Source organism: Nuphar pumila, chromosome 4 (assembly GCF_984573655.1).
Source record: "Nuphar pumila chromosome 4, dmNupPumi1.hap1.1, whole genome shotgun sequence".
Classification (NCBI taxonomy): domain Eukaryota; kingdom Viridiplantae; phylum Streptophyta; class Magnoliopsida; order Nymphaeales; family Nymphaeaceae; genus Nuphar; species Nuphar pumila.
In genome coordinates this window covers 93,264,483-93,277,626 of record NC_143252.1, presented here as the reverse complement: position 1 = coordinate 93,277,626, position 13,144 = coordinate 93,264,483, and the positions used below count along the sequence as shown (strand labels likewise).

The 13,144-nt window shown below is 36.5% G+C and overlaps 1 pseudogene; it reads right to left on the bottom strand.

Annotated features, from left to right (window-relative positions):
- Positions 1 to 796: 796 nt before the first annotated feature.
- On the bottom strand, positions 797 to 12,731 carry LOC149840310 (equilibrative nucleotide transporter 1 pseudogene; annotated as a pseudogene).
- Positions 12,732 to 13,144: the final 413 nt, after the last annotated feature.

The window sequence follows — 13,144 nt, the reverse complement described above, 5'->3', positions numbered from 1 at the left end:
CGCTCCATGGGGCCCATAGGTGCCAAAATGTAATATGCCCTTCGTTTGGTGCGTCTTTGAAACTCGATGCTCACTATAAAGTCCGTGATACTTATTTGGACGTGTAGTTGGCTATATCGACCCTCAACTACTTGTGCGCTCATCACAGAAAGGCGACACACCCATCTTTCGTAGGCTTAAAGGATCTTCACATTGATAATTGGCATTACCTCACTCTATTGATCTGTTCGACTCTGTCGCTTTTGATATTCCGATGTAGTAAGCATGCATAGAATATGTATGACTCTGATCTCGCTTCTACTAGACTTACGTAGCTCTTCCTGTGAGGCAAGCTACGTGCCGCACAACCCAAACAATCATTCAATCTCCCTCTTTGCACGAGTCAAGAACACGCAGAGAAAAAAAGTTGTGACCGTGTCGCACGACTAAAACAAACATGCCCTAAAAAGCCAAAAAGAGGAGGAAAATGCTACATAAACAAACTTAATGCATTAAAGATGATTACAACTATCACATTTATTTTCATGATAGCACCATTTGAGATGATGCCTAATAAGCACTAAATTTAGTCGCACAAAATGTGTATAGCCATTTAGATCATGTCCGCACTAGGCCACCACTATCATCTGAAGATATCCACAAATCATCAGAAAGCACTGCTGGGTGGATGAGCCACTGATGCACTTTTTCCCACATTAAAACTCCATCTGTGACCAGTCACCAGCCACAAGAAGAGAAGCATGATGATCCATTCCTTCCTCACAAGTATGGCGGTAGATGATCTTCAGATCAGTATTTAGATGACCCAAAACCATGCCACCACCGAACCAGTTGCTAATCCAATAACCAAAAATAAGACTAGTACAATCCCTGTCACCTCAGCTTCGTGTATCTGAACAACCTTTGGTGTAAGAATCATCAACACTTGTGAAATAACCATTTGCTAATCCAAGCAGGCATGTTAGCAGTGTCACTGGAATCTCAGTTCGAAAGAACTTAGGCCCATGCAAGCATGCCAAAAATAGAGGATAGAAAAGCAACCTAAGCTCCAACTACAATATTTTCATTCTGGATTACATTCACTGTTGTCAAAGACTTTCCAACCAGATCAAACACATTATATGTTGTAATAAGGAGGATGGAGTACCAGTCCTTCAATAACTTAGAGTGCACATCTTCTGTAATATATCCTGGGAATATAGACAATGTCACAACATAGATGAGGAGGATACCAAATCCATGCCATTTAACTCTCCCCACAATGTGCCACGGGTTTGAGCCCCAAGAAGTCTTGCAGTCAAAACCTTTTTCCATTTTCTCCACATCCTCTGACTGAAGTAGAGCCTGCAATTTAAGATCCTTGTAGTACTGAATAATAGGAAGCCTATCCACTAGGTTGTAGCAAACTATGCATACGAACATCATAACAATGCTGAGACTAAAGTACAGATTTGCACCCTTTCTTAGAATGTGAAACAAGAGAGCTCACAAAAGCATTATCTCATTCAATAATGAATCTGCGGTATTTAAAAAGATTACAAGAAAATAAAAAATTACAGGATATTGATTACATTAAATACAACAAGAAAATCTATAAAAGCATAAAGAATATGGTTGTTAAACACATCAGCGAGCTGATTTTTGGTAGAGACGTGATGTGTGGAGATAAGACTGTTTTGTAATTTTTCATGAATGAAATGACAATCCACCTCAATGTGTTTAGTGCGTTCGTGAAAAATAGGATTCACAATGATGTGAAGTGCTGATTGGTTGTCATAATGTAGCTTCATTGGTTATGAATGAGAGAAACCAAGATCTTGTAGTAATGCACGTAACTAAATTAACTCACAAGTGGCTATAGCCATAGCTCGATATTTAGACTTGGCAGAGGATCTGGATACTGTATTTTGCTTTTTATATCAACATGAGATGGGATTTTGACCCAGGAATGTGAGGTATCCAGTAATTGAACAATGGGTTGTAGGGCAAGTGGCTCAGTCTGAATCACAATAAGCCGATAATTATAAAGTGTTGCTTGAATGCATAAAAATCCCTTTTGTTGGTGAAGACTTCAAATATCGAATGACTTTGAAGGCAACATCTTGATGTGTAGTCTGTGGGGCTTGCATAAATTGACTTCACAGTTGAATTGGATATACAATATTTGAGTGTGTCACAATTATATAAATAAGTCTCCCGACTAAACGTCGATATGGAGTTGGATTTGGTAATGGATCTCCATCATCGGGTGTAAGCTGACATTTCTTATCCATAGGAAATTCTATGGGCTTTGCCCCAAGGAGACCGACATCAGACAAAATATCCAGAATATATTTCCGCTAACTGAGAAATTTTTTAAAAGGAATACGTGTCACCTCGATGTCAAGGAAATACTTAAGTTCACCCAAGTCCTTAAGGTGAAACCGTGTATGAAGAAAATTCTTAATTTGTGTAATCATCAAATCATTATTGTCAGTGATAATAATGTTGTCAACATAGATTAGAATAAGAATGAAACTGTTGGATGTTTGCCGCATAAATAAAGTGTAGTCAACTCGAGATTAAATGAACTGAGCATCCTTAAGAGCAGATGTGAGCTTTATGAACCAGTTTTTCGAGGATTGCTTCAATCCATAAATAGATTTATGAAGTTGACATACTTGATTTTCCCTTTTAACTCGAAAACCAAGAGGAAGCTGCATGTAGACCTCTTCATGTAAATCACCATGTAAGAATGCATTACTTACATCAAGCTGATAGATAAACCAGCACTGCTGCCCAAATATATTCATTATGCAATCCCATTCACCTTCCCCTTCCCCTGCAATCCCCAGTGCTTTCAGCTATCCAGACCTTCTTCATCGAGTTCATTCTGCATGTAATCAGTGTGTTCTATGTTTTGAGTTTCATTTTCTCTATTTTGTTTCTTCAGATTCATTATATTAGTCACATTGTTCTGTATATTCTATGATATTAACATCTCTGGAATTTTGTGTTATTATTTCATTAGCATGCAAGTTTTCTATATTGTCACAGGATTGCTTGAGATTCTTGTATTTGTACAAATCTTCTTTTCCCTTGTGTTTCCTTAGAAGCATTGATTGAATATATTCTTTTGTTATAGCAATGCCATTTAGTGATAATGACTGAATTAGTAACTTGAACCTGGATGGTGATATCATACTGCCATTTGGTTGTTGGTATGTCTCTCTTTTGATGGTTTGGTCGGCTTTCCCCCTCCCCCCTTTTTTTTGTTGGGTTCTGTGATCATTGCAAAATTTTTATTCTTTATTCCTTCTTTTCCTTCGCTTCGCCTCTCTAGCCTCTATTCCCTTTTTTTTTGAAGGAGAATAAAAGATAGAAAAGAAGAGAGAAAAGAAAAGAAAGAAGAAGAGAGGAACTCTTATATAAATGTCTCACTTGACCTTAATTTTAAAAATGTTTTGAAATTACTCACCTCCATTTTAAAAATTTGCGGAAAAATGGAGAGACGGGATTCGCTCGTCGGTACAAGGTTCGACCATTTCTGGCACCTTTACCAGGGGTAATCGAATCAAGGATCAAATTTATGCCTTTTTGCTTTGCCTAAATATTGTCTAAGGATTTATTCTAAGTCTAAAAATGCACAAAGAATCATGCTTGTGTAATGCAAATGCATAAATGTATGCTTTTGAAAAAATAGTTTAGAAATTTGGGATTTTTCAAGTGTTTCTGAAATAAATTTGATAATGGAGTGAAGAAATGGTTCAAAGGTTTGAAATTGGTTTGAAAAAATTAGATTTTTGAATCTAACTCAGAATTTTTAAAATAGATCTGGATAAAGACTTGAAGTTCCAAGTCTTTAGAATAATCAGAGACTTGGAAATGAATCTGGAATTTGAAGAAATGAAGGAAAATGGGGGATTTGAAACTTAGATAGAAATTTTGAAGTAAAAATGAATTTTCAAAGTCATAATGAACTTTGAATTTGATTTTGAATCTAGAATTCGAATTTGAGATGAAATTTTAAAAAGGAATTGAATTCCGAATTTAAAGTCTGAAACTAGAATGGATCTTGAGTCTAGGTGGAATTTGAAAATAGAATTTGGGTTTGGACTTAAGAAATAGATTGGAAAATGGACTTGGAAATAGGAATTGGAAATGAAACTGGATTTGAAATCTGGAATCCTACATGGAATTTAATCCAAAATCTAGAATCCTAGATGAAATTGGATCCGAAGTCTGGAATCCAAGATGGATTTGGATCCAAAATCTGGAATCCTAAATAGAATTGGATCTGAAGTCTGGAATCCAAGATGGAGTTAAATCCGAAAAGTGGAATCCTAAATGAAATTGGATTTGAAGTCTGAAATTCAAGATGGATTTGGATCCAAAATCTGGAATCCTAAATAGAATTGGATCTGAAGTCTGGAATCCAAGATGGAGTTGAATCTGAAATATAAAATCCTAAATGGAATTGGATCCGAAGTCTGGAATCCAAGATGGATTTGGATCTGAAATCTAGAATCCTAAATAGAATTGGATCTGAAGTCTAGAATCCAAGATGGGATTGGATTTTGAAAATCCAGAATGAGACTTTGAAGATGGATCTAGATTTTGGAAATCTGGATTTGAATTTAAAAGTGGGCTTTAAACTTTAGGAAAAATCGGATTTTGAGATTCAGAATCAATGTTACAACCTTGATTTTGAATTGAGAATCAAGACTCAATCTTTGGATAGAACTTTAGAGATTTTGAAAAATAAAAAATAAACTGGATTTTAAACTTGAGTTTTGTAATCAGGAGATGAATCTGGGAATTTCAAAGTTAAATTGAACTTTGAATTTTGATATGAGATTTTGAAATTGGATCTTAAAAATGAATTTGGAATTTTCAAAGTTTGATTTGAACTTTGAAGTTTGATTTGAATTGAGAATTGAATTTTGAATATACAAATGAATTTGAAATTTCAAAGTCAAATTGGACTTTAAAATTGAAGTTTGAATTTTTGAAATATGATAGAATTGGGATTATAAGGATGAATTTGGATAAGATTTAAAGATTGAAGAAGATATTTGAGAATATATCTCAAAATCACTTGGATTTTGAAAAGAATTTTTGAAAATATGATGTAATTATATCCTAAATGATGAAATGAATTAAAGAATTTGAAATTGTGTTTTTGAAAAGCATATTTCATTCTTTAAATGAATCAAAATTAAATTGAAGATATAATACATTTTTTGGCTATGGTCATAAAAATGTATTATATGATAATCATATTTAAATTCAAATGAACAATAAAAACACATTTTGGTGCCTTTATAGAGTATAAAATGAAATTAACTTTCAATATATCCTGACTATGGTTATTGATATATATTTTGAGTTAATTTTAAGTTAAACTTTGATAAAGAAAGAAAATATTTAGAAAAATATGATGATTCTTGAAAAAGATCTAGTGTGAATCCAATATTATTCCATAAAATATGAAAATCATAAGTTTTGTTCACACCTTGACTATGGCCATTGATGCAAATCGTCAACTTAGGATTTAATCACCTTTTATTAGAATGGTGCATGCGCCATTCATGTTCCCATTTGTGAAATTTTGAAAGAAAAGAAAGAAAAAAATGATATGAAACAAGTAATGCATAATATCTACATGCTCATACATTCTATTCTAAGCTGTAAATTAAAATTCTCATTAATATCTAATTATTACAACCTTGAATTGAAATATCAAAAACTTTCAATCTAGGAAAGAAATTCAAGCTTTTCATATATTTCTGCAAAACAGAGTTAGCACAAAATACAAAATGTAAGGAAGAATTGAAAATATTGTATTTAAAGCTAAAGACATACTTGAAAATGCCTATTCTAATGAAGAGAATATGCCAAATGCAATGCCTACTCTAAGTGAAAAAAAGAAGTTCGTATGCTTATGTTAATGATGGAATGCATATGAGGATGTGTATGTCAAGGGTTCATGTTAAATGAGAAAATATACATGAAAGGTGTATATGCATTTAGCTAGGGATGATGCTTATGCTAAATGCGGGATGCATATGTGAGATCTAAGTATTATGTCTGAACTAAATGGAGAAATGTATATGATCTGCATAACTAGAATGCATGTAGCATGCCAAGGTGGAGATGCAATGCCTTGTGCAAAAGGTGAGATTCATATGCCTAAGTGACACGCATATACTATTAATGCAATGAAGTGACATATATTTGAATGATCTGCAGGTAAACAAATGTTGCCAATGAAGCACATAGTATAGGTGATAAAAAATGCCATGTTATGATGCAAATTGAAATGTGGGTACAACAAGTAAGGTGCAATGTATGATGTATAACAGATGCATGTGCTGTTGAAGCGGGTTGCAAAGATGCTGAGCACTGTGAATGTGCCCATGGCCAGGGTACAGGAAGTGAAGATATGCTACCGAGATGCATGCAATGTGTATAGGGGTTGTGCATATGCAAGGGATGACAGTGGGTTTAGTGTAAGAAGTGTATACAGGAGGAAGTGCTGAAAAATGCAGGAAAATGGGCTGTTACATAGCCCCTATAGCAGATGGAATGCATATTGTGGTGTGAGGGGAGAAGATGTAGCTATAGCAAATGTGAAAGTGACGTTGCAGGTAGATTGGCAAAGCATATGCAATAGTGGTAAGCAAGTGAATGTAACATATGCAGCAGAAGGTGTGGGTGGTTGTAGATGTTGTGGTGTTGTTAGTGAATATAAGTGAAGATGGAGTGTTAGCAGTGGTGAATTTGAATTACTTGGTTGCATGGCGAAATGATGCAATGTGATAGCCTTTGTATATAATTTGAAATATGTGTGATGGTGAATTTGAATCAAACTGTGAAACAATGAGCTAGAGAGTTTGCATTTTGAAGATTGCAAAAGCCACCCTGTTGCTTTACCACCTGTCATATCAACCTTATACTGTAATATTATCAATTCCATCAATACCCAGGAGAGCCTAGTATTCCTTGAAAAAGGATCTGAAGGTCATTTCCCAGTTTGCAATCAATGTCCCTTTAACAGACCATGGCACTATTCATATAAACTTGGCACCACACTCCCATCACTAATCTGTGTTGCTTCATTTAAGTTGGCCCAAAAATGAACTATGTTCAATGAGCCAAAATCAAGCTGCTCCTGCACGTGTCTGCCAAATAGGTGCAAGCATCTCCAACTTGGGTAATTCAGTCCTACCATGGATCATCAGCCTGAATATTTGGAGTGTAATTTCTAGCAGCCCATCTGTTGTATAAACTGAGATCATAACGGTCCATGATGCCATATTCCCTTCAACCATCCTATCAAAGACTCGCCAAGCAAAGTTCAGATTTCTTGCACTTTACATACATGTCTATGAAAGTAGTTTCAATTATAACGTCTCTTTTGAGACTGGATTTAATGATAAACCCGTGAATGGATTTTCCAAGTTTATATTGCATCTCTTGAGCACATACTGACAGGCTACTAGCCAGTATTATCTGATTTGGCTTGACTCCTTCCTGTAATACTTGTCTAAAGAGCTCCATAGACTCAAATTTGAGCTGATTCTAGTGCCACCCAGAAATCATGGCAATTCGTGAGATACCATCTCTTTTATCAATTTCTACAGATAGTTGGTGTGCTGCCGCACACTTTCTAGAGATAGGATACAATTCCACCAGGCCAGTGCTCACAAAGATATCTGGCTAATACCCAGGAACAACGAACACATGGATTTGTTTGCAATTGCATATGGGGGATCTCAGGCTAGAGCAGAGCTTCAACAATGAGGAAATGGTGAAATTGTATGAAAAGATGCTATGTTTTCTTACAAGAGAGTAATATTTCAGAGCTTGGTCAGGCCTATTGATTCTAAGATGGTTTCTGATGATGACATTGTAGTGGTGATGAGGCGAACAGGGGTCTTTAGATCCACCATAATAATGGGTTATGCAGTTTGAAGAGATTTTTGCAGTGCAATATAAGATCGGTATTGTCAGTGGACACTCATAACAGAGTTTTTGAGACAACCTTGACTGTGGATAATTCAAGCAGAGTGGCCCAAACATGGAAGGAAAGTATGACAGAAGCCATAAAAATAATTGGAACCTCATCTGCAAAATGGGGGCAGGAAAAACTAAAAACAAGATGCTATTGTATGAAAACTACTCTCATGTTAATGAAGAATCCCTTTACATTTGAAAAGGGATGTCATGAAACATAAATTTAAACAAGGACCAGGATGAACATGCAAAATCGATAATACAGATAAAAGACAATTACAGGTGATGGACAATCAAATTGAAAACAAGCAACCAATATATGAAAGGAATAAAATGAAAGCAGATTATTAAAGTAAAAAAAAAATTAGATACAAAATAGGGAATCAAAACGACAAGGAAAAATCAGAACGAAACAAGGAATATGTGGGAATGCAATGTCCAAGGTTGTCGGGGATGTTACTGTGGGACATCACTGATTGCCCCCATCTGATGCTATCATGGAGGTAAATTATATAAGTAGATTGCCATGGATTTACCATAGGTAATCAACACGAAGCAGATCTCATGTAAATCGTGAGTGTATATGATGGCTATGTGATATGATAAAACCATCAAATAAGGGAGACATGAAGCAGATATCACGACATATAATAAGTAAAACCTGAATGAATTAGACACAGACTATAAATAAACAAAAGAAAATTGAATATAAGAAGGAGAGTACTGAATGATAGATGTTTACCCAATTCATATAAATTACAGAGAAACTGAAAGAAAGGGGGAACAAAAAAAAAGTGTTGGAATCAATATATTCTTGTTAATATTGCATTGAGGTAGGCTGATCTGCTATAAGCGGATCAACATTACCACAGATGCTTCAATGGGGCAAAAGCAAGAAAAATTCAGAAAAGAAAAGAAAAAAAAGAAAAAAAAGAAAAAAGAAGAAAAAATAGTACAAGAGGGAGGAGGGAGGAGGAGGTCCTTACCTTCTTTTGACAGGATTCTGAAGGAGGGGGCCTTGAAGAGAGATTGTTCTTCAACTCTTGCAGGGGAAACCCCAGAGGGAAGAAGGAAAGAACGAGTGAGATGGTGGATCGGATGGATGAAGGCACTGATGGATGCCTGGACACCCCCCTGCGGTCTCCCTTTATAGCGGGAGGCCGTTAGAATAATTTCGAATTGGGTAAAGAAATTTTTAAGAATTTTTTAAAAGAAAGGTTTCTTTCAAACGTTTTTCTAAAAAGTGGTTATAGCAAAAAGCATGCTCTTAAAAAGAGGTTTTTCAAAACTATTTCTTTCTGGATTTCTTTTTTCATTTTGATTTTTTAATGATTTTTTTTCTTTGTATTTTCTATTTTTTTTGTGTTTTTGAAATAAAACTCTAAAGACTAAAGGAAAATCAAAGATTTAAAATTACTTTTTTATATATTTGTGAAATATTTACAAAGGAGGGGTTTTCTGAGAATTTGGGGTTATCATTTGGAAACTTCTTCAGAAAATGGATTCGGATTTTGAGGAAATATTCGAGTTTTGAACCTTGAATCGAGAAATATAGAACAGTGGATCCAAATGGATACCGGATGGACTGCCTGAGCCATTCAGAAATCATTTTTTGTATTTTTGTAATTTCAATTTGAAAATTGGATGGCGAGGCTTAGATTTAGGCTTTGACACTGGATCCGGATCCAAAATTGAGTCAAGTATAGAAAACAAATTTGATTTCAGTAAAATCCAGGAAATAACTGGAATTTAGATTGAAATTGACTTGATTTATTCAGAAAATAGGGCCAGGGGCAAAAAGGAAATATTTACAAGATTTTGATAAAATTTCGGGTGTTCACAGATTCCCTTCTTTGCTACTAAGTTGGTTGAAAGTTGAGCTTAGTGGCAAAGAAAACACTCCAAATTTTGAAAAATGCCCCGGTCAGCAGATCTGAACCGGGTGTAGAAGAATTATTTTGAAAAGATGGTTTTTCAAGCTTAAAACTTATCCTGAACAGCTCTGGGGAGACGAAATCCAAAATGATATGACTAAATAACAGAAATGAAGAAATCATGATGGAATTTTGGGTGAAGATCCTAGAATGGTGAAGATAAGAATTTTGATCAAGTCTCGTGGGTGAGTCGAGATCAGCTTTTTGGAATGACTCAGGTTTTAGCCCTTAACCTGGATGTGACGAAGATATATCAAGATGAATTTCAGGTTCTACCCTTACCTAAATGGGAAAGGAATACATGAAGACCTTTATGGGACATCTTTGAGAAAAAAATGCCTCGTGATATGAAGCTCAGGTATAATCCTATCCTGGATAGATATGAAGGGTATGGATTCCTTGATGGGGAAAACCATGATGGGACTGAGAGAACTTCCTCATTGAAATGAGGCTCAGGTTTAACCCAAACCTGAATGGAAGATACCTCGTGGAGCGAGGTTCAGGCTTAACCCTTATCTTGAAAGGGGCGATACCTCGAGGAGCGAGGTTCAGGTTTAACCCTTAACATGAAAGGGACGACCATACGGAATCCTTGAACGAAGAAACCATGATGGGACCTTCAGAGTTTGGACAAACAAGTCTGAAAGGGGTTTGCGAAAGGAGGAAAAATGGGGTTCCTTAAAGCTTGGAAAAGAGATTTTCTTGGGCTCCTCATCGCTGAGACTAAATCAGCTTTTAAAAAATAGACGACCTCTCACAGAAAGTTCAGGTTTGATTCTTAACCTGAGCGGGTGATACCTCGAGGAGCGAGTGTAAACACCCCAAATTTTCCTCATTCATTTTCAAACACACCTCTCGTGCAGTGTCAACCCTGTCAGGTCTGTGTAGGAGTCAAACCCCAAGTTTGTGTCAGAAAATTACCACTTTACCCATTTTCACTATAAAAATTATCATTTTACCCCTAGGTCATCCCGGACCCCAGTCAGTCGGAGTCAACCAAGTTTATTGGTCAGTTTAGAACAGTTAGAATATCAGTCATTTCAAGCTCATCTAAGCTCATAATGAACAAACCATTTTCATTTCTGGCCATTCCTGCCAAAATGGGATCATTTCTTCAGAAATGAGCTCATTTCTCACTTAAATCCAAGCCAATTGTCTCTGAGTTAGTCATTCCCAGTCAATCCTATTCCCCAGAGTCTAGCTTGAGCTCATCAGGAGTTCAAGTGCTCCAGTTTCAGTTCAAAACCATTTCCTAGTGTCTAGGAGCCCATTTTAGCCCGTTTCAGCTCTTTCAGCTGAAATTGAGCTGAGTTCAGTCAATTGAGCTAGTGTTGAAGCTTTGATTTTAGTTCATCTCAGTATTACTGACCTTTGTTCCAGCTCAAACCCAGCTCAGATTCGTAATTCACTTCACTCCAGTGACCATTCTGTACCATTTCTCTAAAAATGACATCTTTTCTTGAGAATTTAGTTGGAAAGGTCAGTTGAGTCAATGTCTTGTCAGTCCAGTTGAGTTCTGAAACCCTAGAACCCAGCTTAATCCAGTTCATTTCAATTCAAATCAGTTCAAACCCCAATTTTCAGTGTCACTCTGGCCCGATAGAGCCCGAAAACTATTTCTTGAACCATTTTGCGATTTTTATCAATTTTGACACTTTTTGAACTGGTACAAGTGCCAATCAGGGTCCAATATCCAAAATTCTTCATTTAGGGTTAGCATTTTGCATGGCATTTCATGTCATTTATTATCATTTCGTATCATTTCTTGGCATTTCATAACATTTTATCACATTTCATTTCATTTTCAAAGTCCAGAACTCCAGTTTTATAAATTCCAATCCAGATTGAGTTTTAAAAGTTTCCAGAAATCAATTTCAAACCCTGGGTCTCCAAAATTGACATTTTTACCCCTGGGATTCTAAATTTGGAAATATTTTCTCGAGAAAAATAATCTGGATTTCTTTCAAAATAAAATTTTCAAATTTTAAACTGGATTTGCTTCGCAACGGGGTATTGAACTTCAAATTCCGAGCTCATTTCAAAAACTGCCAAAAATAGCTCGTTTCATCGAGAAATTTTCTAAAAAAGACCATTCTACCCCTATGATTTTTAAAATGAATTTCAAATTTGGAAAGTGAACCCACTCTGAGATGGTTTTCCTACTTGTATTTTCTTTTTTTTTTTTGAAAAAAAAATAATAATAAACATTTCTTTTGCTTTATTTTATCAATTTTTTATTATTTCTTTTTTTTAGAGGTGGGACCCACAAGTGGGGTCGACCAGCCCCCTCTCCCCTCCTCTTCTTTCCTTTCTTTCTTCCTCTCCTTTCCTTCTTCTTTCTTTTCTTTCCTTTCTTCTTTTCCTTCTTTCTTCCTTTTCTTCCTTTCTTTCTTTCCTTTCTTCCTTCTTTTTTCTTCTTTTCTTTCTTCCTTCCTTCCTTTCTCTCCTTGGCCCAGCCCACTCACGTATCACCTTATTTCCTCTTTCCTTTCTTCTTCTTTTCTTACCTTCTTCCTTTCCCCCTTCCTTCCTTTTCCTTCTTTCTCTGTTTCCAAACCCCTAAGACCTATCATACGGTGGCTCTCTCTCCCTCATTCCCCTCTCTCTTTGCAACCCTAATTCCCTCTCTCACTTACACCCTCATTCACGCACTACCCCTCCCTCCTAGTTCTAAATCACCAGCCATCTCCCTCTCTTCTATCTTGTCCTCTTAACCTCCCTCATACCTTCAAGGCATTCCCCGTTAGCTTCAGCCACCCTAGCTCCTCTTCTCTTTTGACCACCACCATACAAAAGCATCTATACGGCTGAGCTCGTCTTCTTTACCCTGACAGCAACCGGTGTCACCTTCAAAACTCCCAGCTGGTGCAACAAGTGAAGCTACCCTCCATCACCACCATCGACTGCAGCCCAACTTCTTCCATCCTCCCACCTTAAAAGCAAGATCCAGCACTTCCAGCACCTTCGACGCCACCTCCAACACCTTCTTCCTTCAGCCGGTGCTTCAATCTTCCTCACATTTGCAGCCTCTTTCAACTATTGCAAGCATATCTTTGCTGCCTGCTATCCTCAAGCTGGTGCAAACCTCAGCTTCAGCCACACCCACGCGCAGCAGCCCATTAACATCAACTTTGTTGTCTATCTCCAACACCAACTCCTACAACAACAAGCATAGCCTCCTTCAGCCACTTTATAGCCGCCCCAACACCCTC